The 12,489-nt window shown below is 44.7% G+C and overlaps 1 protein-coding gene across 1 annotated transcript in view; it reads left to right on the plus strand.

Annotated features, from left to right (window-relative positions):
- The window catches only part of MICAL3 (microtubule associated monooxygenase, calponin and LIM domain containing 3), a 174,646-nt gene continuing 162,157 nt past the window's right edge, over positions 1-12,489 (plus strand). The window contains 1 exon segment of the mRNA XM_057318789.1: positions 1-12,489. This exon segment is cut by the window's right edge and continues 18,231 nt beyond it. The gene's annotated coding sequence lies outside the window, so the exon portion shown is untranslated.

A 12,489-nucleotide genomic window follows, 5' to 3' on the forward strand; every position in this document is an offset into this window, starting at 1 on the left:
GATACACGATCTGCAAATATTTTACCCCATTCTGTGGGTTGTCTTTTCAGTTTCTTAATAGTATCCTTTTTGCTTTGGAGCGTAAAAGTTTAATTAATTTTGATGAGTCAAATTTGCCCTCAGTTCTTGAGTAAACCCAGATTTACATGACAGATTTCTATGCTTTCGGGTATTTCTGTTATAATTAACAAGTTTCTAGAGTTGAATAGTTTACAGCCAGTCTGATAACCTTTAATACTTGCAACTTCTTATGTTGGTGAGTTTGTTTTAGCTTTTATTTTTATTTTTTTAAAGATTTATTTATTTGAGAGAGGGAGAGAGAGAGAGACAGCACGCGCACACGTGCACGAGTGGGGGGGGAGGGGCAGAAAGAGAGGGAGAGAGAGAATGCCAAGGGGGCTCCATCTCACAACCCTGAGATTATGACCTGAGCCGAAATCGGGAGTTGGATGCTTAACCAACTAAGCCACCCAGGTGGCTGTTTTAGCTTTTAGAAACTTAAAATCCTCTGAAAGCAAAGACTAAGGCATATGGGCTCTTTGTAGCATTTTAGTCACCATGTTGCTAGTAAAAATACAACTATAGGCTGATGAGTACTGAATCCATTGGGGCCAGGCTTCTGGGAATAATTGGATGTTGGACACAAGGGTATTGAGGTTATTTAAGCACAGGCCAGGGAAATGGAGCAGTGTCATTTCCTATTGTAATCTTAACTCCTTTGTGTTATCTAATAAGATTTTCGGCCATATTTACTCAGTAAGGCAAGGAATTTAATAGTAAGTCCATCTGGGTTATGTAGATAAGTTACCAGAATGAAATACTTAAACTGTCTCCTATCAGGATCTCTACAAAATATTTTAGTGGTCTACCTTCTCCCTATATCGTTCAGACAGGACTAAAAAGAAGACATTTTACTTACATAATAATGTTTGTTCTGTTGGCTGTTTTATTTGCTGCCTCCTCCTCGGAGCCACCTAGCCCCTCTAGGACGGTAAATACTGTTTCCTGTCAGTGAGGGAGCAAGCTCAGGGGGTGTGCAGCAGGGGCTGTTGCTTGTCCAAGATCACATTCCTACTATTAAGTAGGAATGCTGGGGTCCCTTTTGGGGGACATACTTGGGATTGCTTGCAAATGTGGTATTTCAGAGCCTCATTTGTTCTGTATCCCTTTAGCTGTCTTTATCAGGTATTTCCATTTCTAAGTTGCGATACGTCAATGTGTGGAGTTTTTTCCTTTTCATGCATTTCATTTCCTTTTCTTACCATGTTCTGAACAGGTAGGTATAAATCATGCAGCTTGGGGCTGGGAGTGTGTGGAACATAAGAACAAAAATGTGAGAGGGAGAGGAAACCTGATTAATAATCAGGATAAGTGGAGAAGATGAGAAGTTCTGTCTTTCCAGCTGCAAGAAAGTAGTGGGAATTTATGAACTAGGAAGTGAATCAAGTAGGGTAGAAGGCAATTTAAAGATTCCCAGGCTTGTTCACTTCTTGTTACCCATGAGGTATCAAAATACTTGGATGCCTTTAGCAAGTGCAATTTTGAAATGAAGCATGGTCCCATATTCCCACTTTGAATTGGGCTGCCTGGGATCAAGTGGATGATAGTGGGTGATGATGCCATCTTGGATTGCTCTGGCCTTTGTCTTCCGTAGAAGCATACCATATGGTTTTGTGATCACAAGGTCAACCAGAGACTGACAGTTCTTTCAGAGAAGTCACTCTTGGAATGTTTTTGGAACCTGTGACACTTTGGCCTCTTTGCCTACTTTATTCTTGGTGAGGGCAGATACTTTGAAGATGGACATGATACGATTAAGTATGAGGACTCTAAAGTTGGTCTGCCTGGGTTAAGTTCCATCTTCTACTACTTAGAACTATGTGACCATGAGTACCTTACTAAATTTCTGTCTCTTCACCTATAAAATGTGTATATATTAGTACCTATCTCATGGGGTTTTGTGAGGATTAAATGAAATCCTGTGTGAAGTTCAAAGAACAGCATATAGAATAGGGCTTATCACATAGTAAGCACACATTAAATGTTAACTGCTATTATTTGTTATTGCTGTTGCTATGAAATGACTACAACATTAATTTGGACCTAGCTTTTGTAAATGAAGTAGGCAATCAGGTTGGGTAGCAGTATTTTTAGTAAAACAGGAAGTGTGAGAAGAAATAAGCACCTCCTGTCTGTTAGGCCCTGTTGTGTAGGTTCTTACTTAGACTTCCTCAGTTAGTTCTCATGGCGGTCATGCAGGGTAGTTTATCAGCATCCTTGAGGGACATGCTCACGGCCCGTCAGCTGCTCAGGGTGGACCAGCTAGTCTTGGTCACACAGCTCTCAGGAGCTGGGCTTTCCCTTGACTCCTGTATTGCTTCCCTTGTCTCTGTTCACCTTGGCAGCCAAAGTAACAGGAAGGTCATTCTTCTTGTGAGCCTGTAATTTCAGTTATGCACATAAGCCATGGCCCAGAAGGAGGTAAGATTTCCAGGATATAACCTTTTTTAGGTGAGTCTTTTCTGTTGTGATGATTGAACATTGTAGAGGAGGACCTCAGGTGATTTCTCTTTTAAAAAGGCCCATGGTCATCCATTTCTAAGCCAGGTGCCCGTCGGTCTTCCTTGCCACCCACAGGCTGGAGGATGAATGTGGAAGGGGGTTCTTGCCCCATCCTCCACTGTCACAACATATAGGCCTCAGGATAAGTGCAGGTCTGGATGACCCTACCTGTGTCCTATCCTTTCTTGGGAAGGAACATGGGCTCAGTTACATATTCCCTAGAAATAAGTCCCTTATCAGATATATGATTTGCAGAAATCTTCTCCCATTTTGTGGGTTGTCTTTTCACTTTTTTGATAGATGTCCTTTGAAACCCAACATTCTTGCCACCCCTCCCCCACGCCCTGCCCTGTTTCCCATAAGGTGAGGCTTTGCTAGTGTTGGGATGCCACAACGTGCAAGAGAAGAAGGTGGTAGCACCCCCTCCCTCCCACCCACCTACACTTCCCTTCTCCTTTTTAAAATAACACAACCCATGGAAGAGTTAGGATTAAAGACCCATAGTTAAGTAGGGATCGAGTCAGGGTGAAGCTCTGCCCAAAAGAATCAGAGCCTCCAGAGAATGGCCCTGGGCCCAGTGCAGCCTGATGTGGGCAGCCCAGGTGAGCTCTGAGCAGAGCGCAGGCGCGGCCTCCCTGGTGCTGAGGGCCGCAGGGCGGCTGAGGCGCAGGTTTGTGCCTGCAGTGCATGGGCTGCCCGGCGCTGATCATGGTAGGTTGCTTTGGGTCCGGCAGTGCCAAAGACTACATGCGCTGATGGTTCAGGTTACAGTTGCTTTGGGAACTGTGACCTTTGAGTTCCTGGCTTATGCATGGAATTTCAGTTGCATAATACTACAACAACTTGAATTTTTTTCCCCTTCTTGCCTTTCTTGGCATTTAATTTTTTTTATCCCAGTGAATGGGATCTGTAGCTCTCTGCCTCTCCTTCCCTTGGGGCAGACAGTTTCTCTCATTTTCCTTTTCCTGCTCCCTCAGAGTGTGCCAGGGAGGAGAGCAGCCTGGGGCCCTGGCCTGTGGGAATCTTCTCTTGTCTCCAAGCAAGGCCCTAAGGTCGGGGTGAGCTGGCCTGGAGCAGCCTATGCAGTGGACTGCTATATGTTTTAGGGTGGGCTCAGCTGTCCCTGTGTGCTTATTTCTCCCAAATGGACCTTGCTCGTTTCTACTTCTGCACCTCCATTTACACTGTTCCGCATGCCTGGAGTATCCTCTGCAGGTGGCTTAGTTAAATACTCCCCAGACTTCAGTTTCTACGAGGAGTCCCACTCTCTCTGGGAAAGCTGTTGTCACAAAAGCCTACAATTAATCCCCCTTCCAGAGAACTGTATGACTTGAATGTCTCATTTGGTGTTTAATCAGATGCTGCCTCGGGATATTTTTCTTATCTCAAGAACATTTGTCTTTTGGGGTGAAGGTGTGGTCTGGTTTCTTTTTTTACAAACCAGATTATAAGATTCTTGAGGGCCAAGATTTTAAGTCATTGCATTGTTTATTAAATGGTCACTGGTTTATATTGGATTTGCTGAATTAAGCACGTATTTTCTTAGTGTCTGCCATGAGGAAGGCATCGGTCTGGTAACTATGCAGGACGTAGGGAGAAAGCAAGGCCCTTACATCCAGACTCCTCAAGATGCCGAGCCTGGCCTTGCGTGCTGGTATGGTGGGCCACATTTGCCCTGCCGTCCTCTTCCTCTCCCAGTGAGCTGTAAGCGCACTGGCCTTGCGTGCTGGTATGGTGGGCCACATTTGCCCCGCCACCCTCTTCCTCTCCCAGTGAGCTCTAAGCCCACTGGCCTTGCGTGCTGGTATGGTGGGCCACATTTGCCCCGCCACCCTCCTCCTCTCCCAGTGAACTCTAAGCCCACTGGCCTTGAGTGCTGGTATGGTGGGCCACATTTGCCCCGCCACCCTCCTCCTCTCCCAGTGAGCTCTAAGCCCACTGGCCTTGCGTGCTGGTATGGTGGGCCACATTTGCCCCGCCACCCTCCTCCTCTCCCAGTGAGCTCTAAGCCCACTGGCCTTGAGTGCTGGTATGGTGGGCCACATTTGCCCCGCCGTCCTCTTCCTCTCCCAGTGAACTCTAAGCGCACTGGCCTTGCGTGCTGGTACGGTGGGCCACATTTGCCCCGCCATCCTCTTCCTCTCCCAGTGAGCTCTAAGCCCACTGGCCTTGCGTGCTGGTATGGTGGGCCACATTTGCCCCGCCGTCCTCTTCCTCTCCCAGTGAGCTCTAAGCCCACTGGCCTTGCGTGCTGGTACGGTGGGCCACATTTGCCCCGCCGTCCTCTTCCTCTCCCAGTGAGCTCTAAGCCCACTGGCCTTGGTTCTTGGAAGGCCCAAGTCTGTCGTGACCTGACAGCCTGTGCGCATGTGCTTCCTTCTGCCCCTAGAGAAAGCTCCTGCCTTTGCTTAGCACCATCCCTCTGGGCTCTGGCAGGATAATACTTCATTACCAAGGTCCTTCCTGACTGCCTCAGCAAAGGAGGTCCCTTCTGTTATTCTGTCTTGTATTCTGCTATTCTCAGACTTTCTTGCAGGACATAAGCATAAACTTACTTGTCTGTGTGTTGACACTTTTATACTGATGGTTATGTCCACCACTGTATTTCCATTTCTGGTACATGGGAGATAACAGCACTTTGTTCACATTCTGTGCTCAGTCAGACCTAATACAATGCCTGGTATTTAATAGTCTCATAGTAAATGCTTAAATGACTGGGTATTCTTATAGGAACGTATGTCTTTTTTTTTTTTAAAGGATAAGAAAGGAAAAAAAGTGAGTGGTGATTTATCCTGTGATCTACGGCTTTGGTTAGTCTGCAATAGACAGGCCTAATGCACCCACCCAGTATCCCTCTCTTGAGATAAAAATGGAAACTTCTTTGATCCTGGTAATATATATTTGTTTTTTTTCTTTCCTTCTCTTTTTCTCTCATCTTTCCTTCCTCCTTTTTTTTGACTTGTCTAATAAACTATTTAAGGCAAACTTTGGCTCTCTATCTGTGGGGAGGGTGAGGCAGGACTATTATTCTATTCTCTATTCTGTGGAATTCTAGATACTTTTTTGGGGACCTTTGGGATACTCACTTTTTTCTAAGCTCTCAGAATAGTATTTGAGAAGCAGCCTTTACTACTCACCAGAACAGCTATGAGAAGGTGCTGCTAGTCCCCTTTCTTTAGACTTCCCTGGGGCAAATTGATGTGGGTATATGTGCTTTTCCTAATCTGTTAGGGTGGATTTAATATCTTAACTTTCCCATGTACTGGATCCTGTCTACGACTTGCCTGTGAAATTGTTTAAATAAAGAACCTGAAGGGTCTAGTGAAGTAATGTCTCCAAAGCACTTCAAGTTCTTCAGGAAAGAAAGAAGCGCTCTGTAAACTCAGAGTATAATTATTAATCAGACTTTCCTTTGGTCCACTTCTCTTCCCTGGGTTTGCCTTCTGCTGCTGCTTAGGCTGCCAGGATTAACATACGGAAAGTAACTGGATCATCTTTCCCAACCCCCTCCTGGCATGGTGGCACAGACTGTGGATAAACACTCTAAGCGACCGTCCTCAGTTTGAGGAGTGGCAGCGGTCTCTGAGTGAACGCTTTGACACAGAGTCTTTGGTTCCTCTGGATAGATGTCTCTGCCTCTGCTCGCCTTCAGTCCTGCATGCCATTTTCAGCTGCCTCTGACACTACTCTTCTCAGCCAGGCAAGAAGAGGGGGGACTGTATCTCCTTTAGTAGCCCCTCTTGTGTTGTTGAATACAAGTTGGGAGTGGGTATCAAGTTCTAAACCTGTCCTTCAGTCCATCCTTCAGTGAGCAAGTAACCAACCATGGGACCCACACCTCAAGGGTCTCCATTCTCCACCCCGGTCCCCACCAGCCGGGGCTCCCTTTGAGAGTCAGATAAAGAAGCTTCTACAGTCAGAACTGTGTCTCTTTTATTGCAGTAGCAGATTGTCTTACTTGTTTTTAAGCTTTAGTTTTCACTTCTTAAAAAGCATCAGATTTCAGTAAAATCATACATACTTTTTAAAAAATTTTTTAAGTAACTTCTACATCCAGTGTAGGGCTTGAACTCATGACCTCAAGATCAAGAGTCGTACGCTCCACTGACTGGGCCAGCCAGGCACCCCTCTCGCACATGTGTTTTTTAATTTCAGATATATATTTTTTAATGTAGGCTCCATGCCTAGCTTGGAGCCCAATGAGGGGCCTGAACTCACAATGCTAAGATCAAGAGTTGGACGCTCAACTGACTGAGCCACTCAGGCAACCCCCCGCCCAACATATATTTTTAAAAAATCCAAATTCAGAAGAAGAATTTGATCATTTCCCCCTCACTGCCTCTTTCTGTGTCCCCTCCTCCCTCTTACGAAGTCCTGTTGCCTAATGCCTGTTATGTTCCTGGCACACAGTAAGTGCTTTAATAGTTCTTAAGTTGTAGGTGGTGGGAAGAGGTACCATATAATTTAGCAGAATTCACAAAAATGTAGGAGAAGGTTTTATTTATTGTTTTCCCTGTTTCTGTTTTTTATCTTGTCCTCTGTTTCAGCACCCCACCCCACTTTGAGGCAGTGCTTCCTAAACTGTGTTCCATAGACTGTTAAGTGTTCTAGAGAAAATTAAAACATTTCTTAATAAGGTGATTGAATTTTACTTACATTTTTGTAGGGGCGAGGATTTTGTTTATGAAGTTTTAAAAACTGATTATTTTCTGCAACAATTAATTTATCTAGGAGACCTTTTGATTTGTGATTAATAGAATACAACTTTTGTCCAAAATGTTGAATTCATAGTTTGGATCGCTAGGCACTTCTTCAACTTGTTGTCCCATGCTAATCTAAGTGAACCTAATACCTCTTGAGCTCCTTAGTGTTCGTTTGTAAATTTTAATGTGAAACTGTTCTGTGGTCAAATCTATTTGAGAAATGGTGGACCAGCATGGAACCGGCCTTACCTTTAAGACTACCTTGTGGGTTTTGAGTAGTCACGGTGATGATTGAGTTCTCTGCTCTGTGTTGGACACTGTCCTAGGCACTTCAGAGTGGTTGCCGATTTTGAGCCTCACCTCACAATCATTATATCCCTAGGAGTTAAACAGTATTGGATCTCTGTTTCACATAGGGAAATGTAGGCTTAGGAAGCCTTGACCATCCAAGGGTGTAGGAACTGGTGGATCCCAGATTCAAGTCCAGGTCTGTGGGATTCTGGAGCCTGTGCTCTTTCCATAAGCATTCTCTGGCATCTGTACTACTCAAATTTGAGAGCTGTGTCCCTTCAGTATTGAGAGTCTAAATTTTGTGCCAAGGTTACTATCCTTTCCTCGCTTTCCCCCCACCTCCATTTCCAGAAAGGGAGACTTTAGTACTTTGATTTGCCATTGTATCTCTCCTTTGCTCATCGTGCTAATTTTCTCACGTTCCATCCTTTCCCCTTCTCTCTGCCCATCTTCCCTTTACTCATCCTTCAGGATCTCCTCAAACCTACCTTTCCTTCTATGAAACTTGCTTGGATCTACTTACCTATTTTTACAAGCATTGTTTTTCATTATCATAGTTAAATGTTTACTGTAACTAAGTTAGTTGCATGGTTATTGAGTTGAATCTGTTAGGAGTTTGTAGTCAGTCTCTGCCCTGCCTCTGAACTCCTGCTGTCGGTAGGGTCTGTACCGGTGATCCTCACGCTCTGGGCAGTGACCGTGTGTGTTAATGGCTTGAGCTTGAGTTTGTGCCGTCTCGAAAATATATATTCTGGGTTTTTTTGCAATGTGTAGACGCTATTGTGATTAACAACATGTAAATTCATTGGAAAATGTTGAATTCGTAGTAGGTTTCTCATGGTAGGTTTTTTTATTGTTAGGCATTTTTTTTTTCAATCAGCAGGTTATAAAGAATAGCCTGTGTCACCTAACAAACAACAACAAAGTAGTTGATGGTAAAAAGGAGTCATCATGCCCCACCCCACCCCCCGCCGCCCCAAACTGGGAACTGCTGGCTATCCTATCCATTTGGCATGTATATACTTTTTGTGTTTTTAGTTATTTTATGTGTTGCCTTAACTGCTTAGCTAGGTTGTAAGCCCTGCGAATATGGGCCCTTGGAGCACTTGTACATAGCCAGTGCCCAGGAAATATTTACGGGTTTGATTTTATCTTGAGATCTTATTTTCCCTGTTCCACTACCTATTCCACTGTAATATTTTATTTTCTTGAGCTCCTCCTTGTTTTTCTTCTTGTCCAGTTTTTATAAACAAGCCCTAACCTCTGATAACGTCCCGTCACTGCGTTGCAGCTACTTGCTGAGCTCTAACTGCACGTTCAGCAAGTATTTGGCTGGCCTGCGGGCAGATGCATTATCATTTACATAAGTATTTGTGGAACATTTTGTCAGGCATTGTGGAAAATACCTTAGAAATGCATTCTCTCATTTACTTCAAAGAAATGCCCTGTTACGTAGGTGCTGTGTCTATCTGCATTTTGCAAGTGACTTATGTAAGAATTGGACAGCTGAGTGTGCGGCAGTCCAGATCCAATCTCACTTGGACTCCCAAGCCTCTACTTGGAGGCCTTCTAGTATCTGCACTCCCTGAGGATCCAGCATGGTTGTTCCCCTAAGGAATTTTCCACTGGGCAAACAGAAACAATGGCAAGCTATACTGCTTGTTTATGAATAAGTATTAAATTGTCTAGAACTGTGAAGGAGCTCATAGGCGTAGGGACTTAGGAAGAACTGGAGGAGCTGAGGGGCTGCACGGAGGAACCCATCTTCTACTGGGGTCTGAATATGGTAGAATTCAGGTGCCGGGGCTGCCACGAGCCAAGGCCTGAGAAAGATGGGCTTAGGGGCAGTGGGAGCAGGGATGGGAATGGGACCGGCCAAACTGGAGGGCAGAGTATCTCAGGGGAAGTGGGAGAAGAGATTGGGTGATGAGAGCCAGCAAATCTGTTCATTTTTGGGCAGGATATGACAGGATGAGTTTTCTGTTTTAGAGCTGTGATGTGGGCAGCAGATGGCAGGTTCCTCATGGCACAATTGTTGCCTTCACTCTCTTGTCTAGTTCTCATTTCTTAAAGCTTCCTTCCCTGTGTGCCTCTGGGACCTAGTGTCACCTCTTCTGGTCCCAGGAATAGCCATCTGTACAGAGGTCCCATGTTGGCTGATTAAACCATCCAGAGTGTGGTAAAGTGAAAAAGTACTGAATGTGGCAGTCAGAGACCTGGATTGGACTGCTGGCCTTGTAGCTTACTGGCTAGACAAATTATCTAAATTCTTCATTCTCTTTTTCCCTTCCATCTGTGATTTGCAGATAATAGTGATAACTAAGAGCTATTCCTGGATCAAGATGCGAACAGATATAAATACAGACGCTGTTTAATAGTGTAGTGGTTCCAGACTTTCTGGGATCAAGTGCCAACTGTATCAACTTACTGTGTGACTTTGGGCAAATTATTTAACCTCTCTGTGTCTTCCTTTTGTTACCTGTAAACTCAGGCTTGTAATTGTACCTACTTCACAATGAGAATTAAATGAGAAAAGATAGATCAGTGGATAGTAGATAGCTCTTAAACAATGCTGGCAATGGTAATGTGATTAATGAAGAATAGCTGCTGTCATTGGTATCATCGTCATCATCACCACTATCACTGCAGTAGTTGGTATGGAGCATGTGCTGTCTTTAAGGCAGGAAACCAAGAAGTAAAGCCTCTAAAATATATAGTAAGAAACTACCTCTAATTAAACTGTGGAGAAATTATGTGTCTTCAGTACTTCTCTTTTTTTTTAAAAAAAGATTGTATTTATTTATTTGAGAGTGAGAGGGTGCACAGAGAGAGAGAGAGAGAGCACAAGCAGAGGGAGAGGGAGAGGAAAAAGCAGACTCCCCACTGAGCAGGGAGCCCGACGTGGGACTCGATCCCAGGACCCCATGATCATGACCTGATCTGAAGGCAGATGCTTAACCGACTAAGCCACCCAGGCGGCCTCAGTGCTTCTCTTAAGCACTAAAATTATACCCATCTTCCCCCAATTTCAGTATCTTTTGGAGATTCCAGGTATTACTGAAATTCTTTAAATAGTCATTGTTTTCTGATTAGAAGGACTCTTAAAATCACAACTTTTTCTCAGCCATAGAAATATTTCCCTTCTTTCTTAAATAAAAAGAGGGGAGGAGGGAAAGGAGAGAGGAGAATGCCTGGATTTCCTTCGGCCACACAGTACTCTCTCTGTCAGAGGTCTTCCACCTCTGTGAGTGAGAGGCAGCTGCCTGCATGGCACAAGGCCAGCCCTGCTGGATCTGTCCTGGGACTGAGTGGCACTGAGGCTCCCATGGTGAGTCCCGGACCTGCTGTGTGGCCCTTGAGCTACAGTGTTTCTGTTTAGGGCGCCTCCCTTTGTCCCCGACCTAGACAACACTGAGCTTTAGCAGTGCAGTTACGTTCAGCTGCCAAGACCAGTACGTCCTGGCTGCTGCTTCTGAAAGACCCCAGCCCCTTGTTCTTGAACCAGCAATTGTGTCTGAGTCTTGACTATATCTGTGTGGAGCAATTCTTTGCTTTTTTTTTTTTTTTTAAATACCCAAAACTCGAATTGTTGGACCTTGTCCTTTGTAGATGAAGTGAGAGTTGTTTTCTGAGGACTGGTTCATACCAGAAACCAGCTGCTTTTAAATTGCTACAGATCTTTAAAGGGACAGTTTATTTGTGGACCAAATTCCCTTCCCACAGAACCTTGTTGTCTCTAGGATTCTAGCGAAGACTGACAGTGTTGAGGTGGGTGACATCTGGCAAGTGAGGTGCGTGAGTTTTTTTTAAGACTTTAATCTCATGTAGGGTCAGAACCTTGTGGAGCTAATCCCTTTGACACCCCCCCCATTATAGTTGGTAAAATGTGTGGATGTGTGCCATGTACTGAGATGGTGAACAAAACCCAAATGCACACATTAGCCATATGGGCAGATGATCAAACAAAAGTAAAAACTTATCATTTGGGAGCCTCTGGCATTGACAGTGGTGTCTTACATGGAGCGACGTCCTTGATTAGCAGTTACTTTGTAAATGGCCAAAAGACTGGGCTGTGTATGCTTGGCCTCAGCTGTGCAAGATAAAAATGCAATCAGAAGGCTATGATGGGAGGACAGCCTTTTGGAGGGAGTGCTGGGTGCTGAAGAACACAGAGTGACAGAATGATAGCAACAAGCTTTGCCTCCAGCTTTGCCTTTCTTGGATCTGCACTGGCTCTGAGGGGGAGAGGCTGATTTTTTTGGGTAATGACTGGCTCTTTTCTTCATTCTTGTTAGAACCTAGAATTCCAACTCCAATAATAATATCATTTGAATAAATTTCATTTATGTCCTGTAGATTGGGGTTAGAAAGCAAACAGATCTCCATCTGCTTTTGGGGAGGACTTGGAAGAAAGTCTGTTACTATCTTAGTTGTTATTGCATTGCATTTAAAAATCTGTGAGGGGCTCAGATTTTGCCATGTATCATAAATGTGATAAAGATGGGGACAGTGTCTTTAAGAATGTCCCTAGGACTGGGGTGCCTGAGTGGCTCCCCAGCCGCTCTTGATGTCCCAACTCTTGATCTCAGCTCAGGTCTTGATCCCAGGGTGATGAGTTCAAGCCCCGCCTTGGGCTCCACACTGGGCATGGAACCTACTTAAAAAAAGTGTCCATAGGACCTTGTACATATTTGACCCTCAGCTAGTTCCTTAGTGGGTGAAGAGGCTACTTGTCTGAAGCTAGGAGCATCTCACCTTAAAAGGCTGATAGTTGAGTGTGTGGCATTTTATTTGCATGTGGGTTAGGATGGGATGGTAAGTGGCAGAAGAGACTTGCTGCTCCTTCAGCAGAGTGCAACTTGCCAGGTTTGTGGGGACTCCGGAGGTTCAAGGGGCGGGGAGGGAGCTCAGGTGAGTGAAAAGTTTTCCTTAG

Source organism: Ursus arctos, unplaced genomic scaffold (assembly GCF_023065955.2).
Source record: "Ursus arctos isolate Adak ecotype North America unplaced genomic scaffold, UrsArc2.0 scaffold_26, whole genome shotgun sequence".
Taxonomy (NCBI): Eukaryota; Metazoa; Chordata; class Mammalia; order Carnivora; family Ursidae; genus Ursus; species Ursus arctos.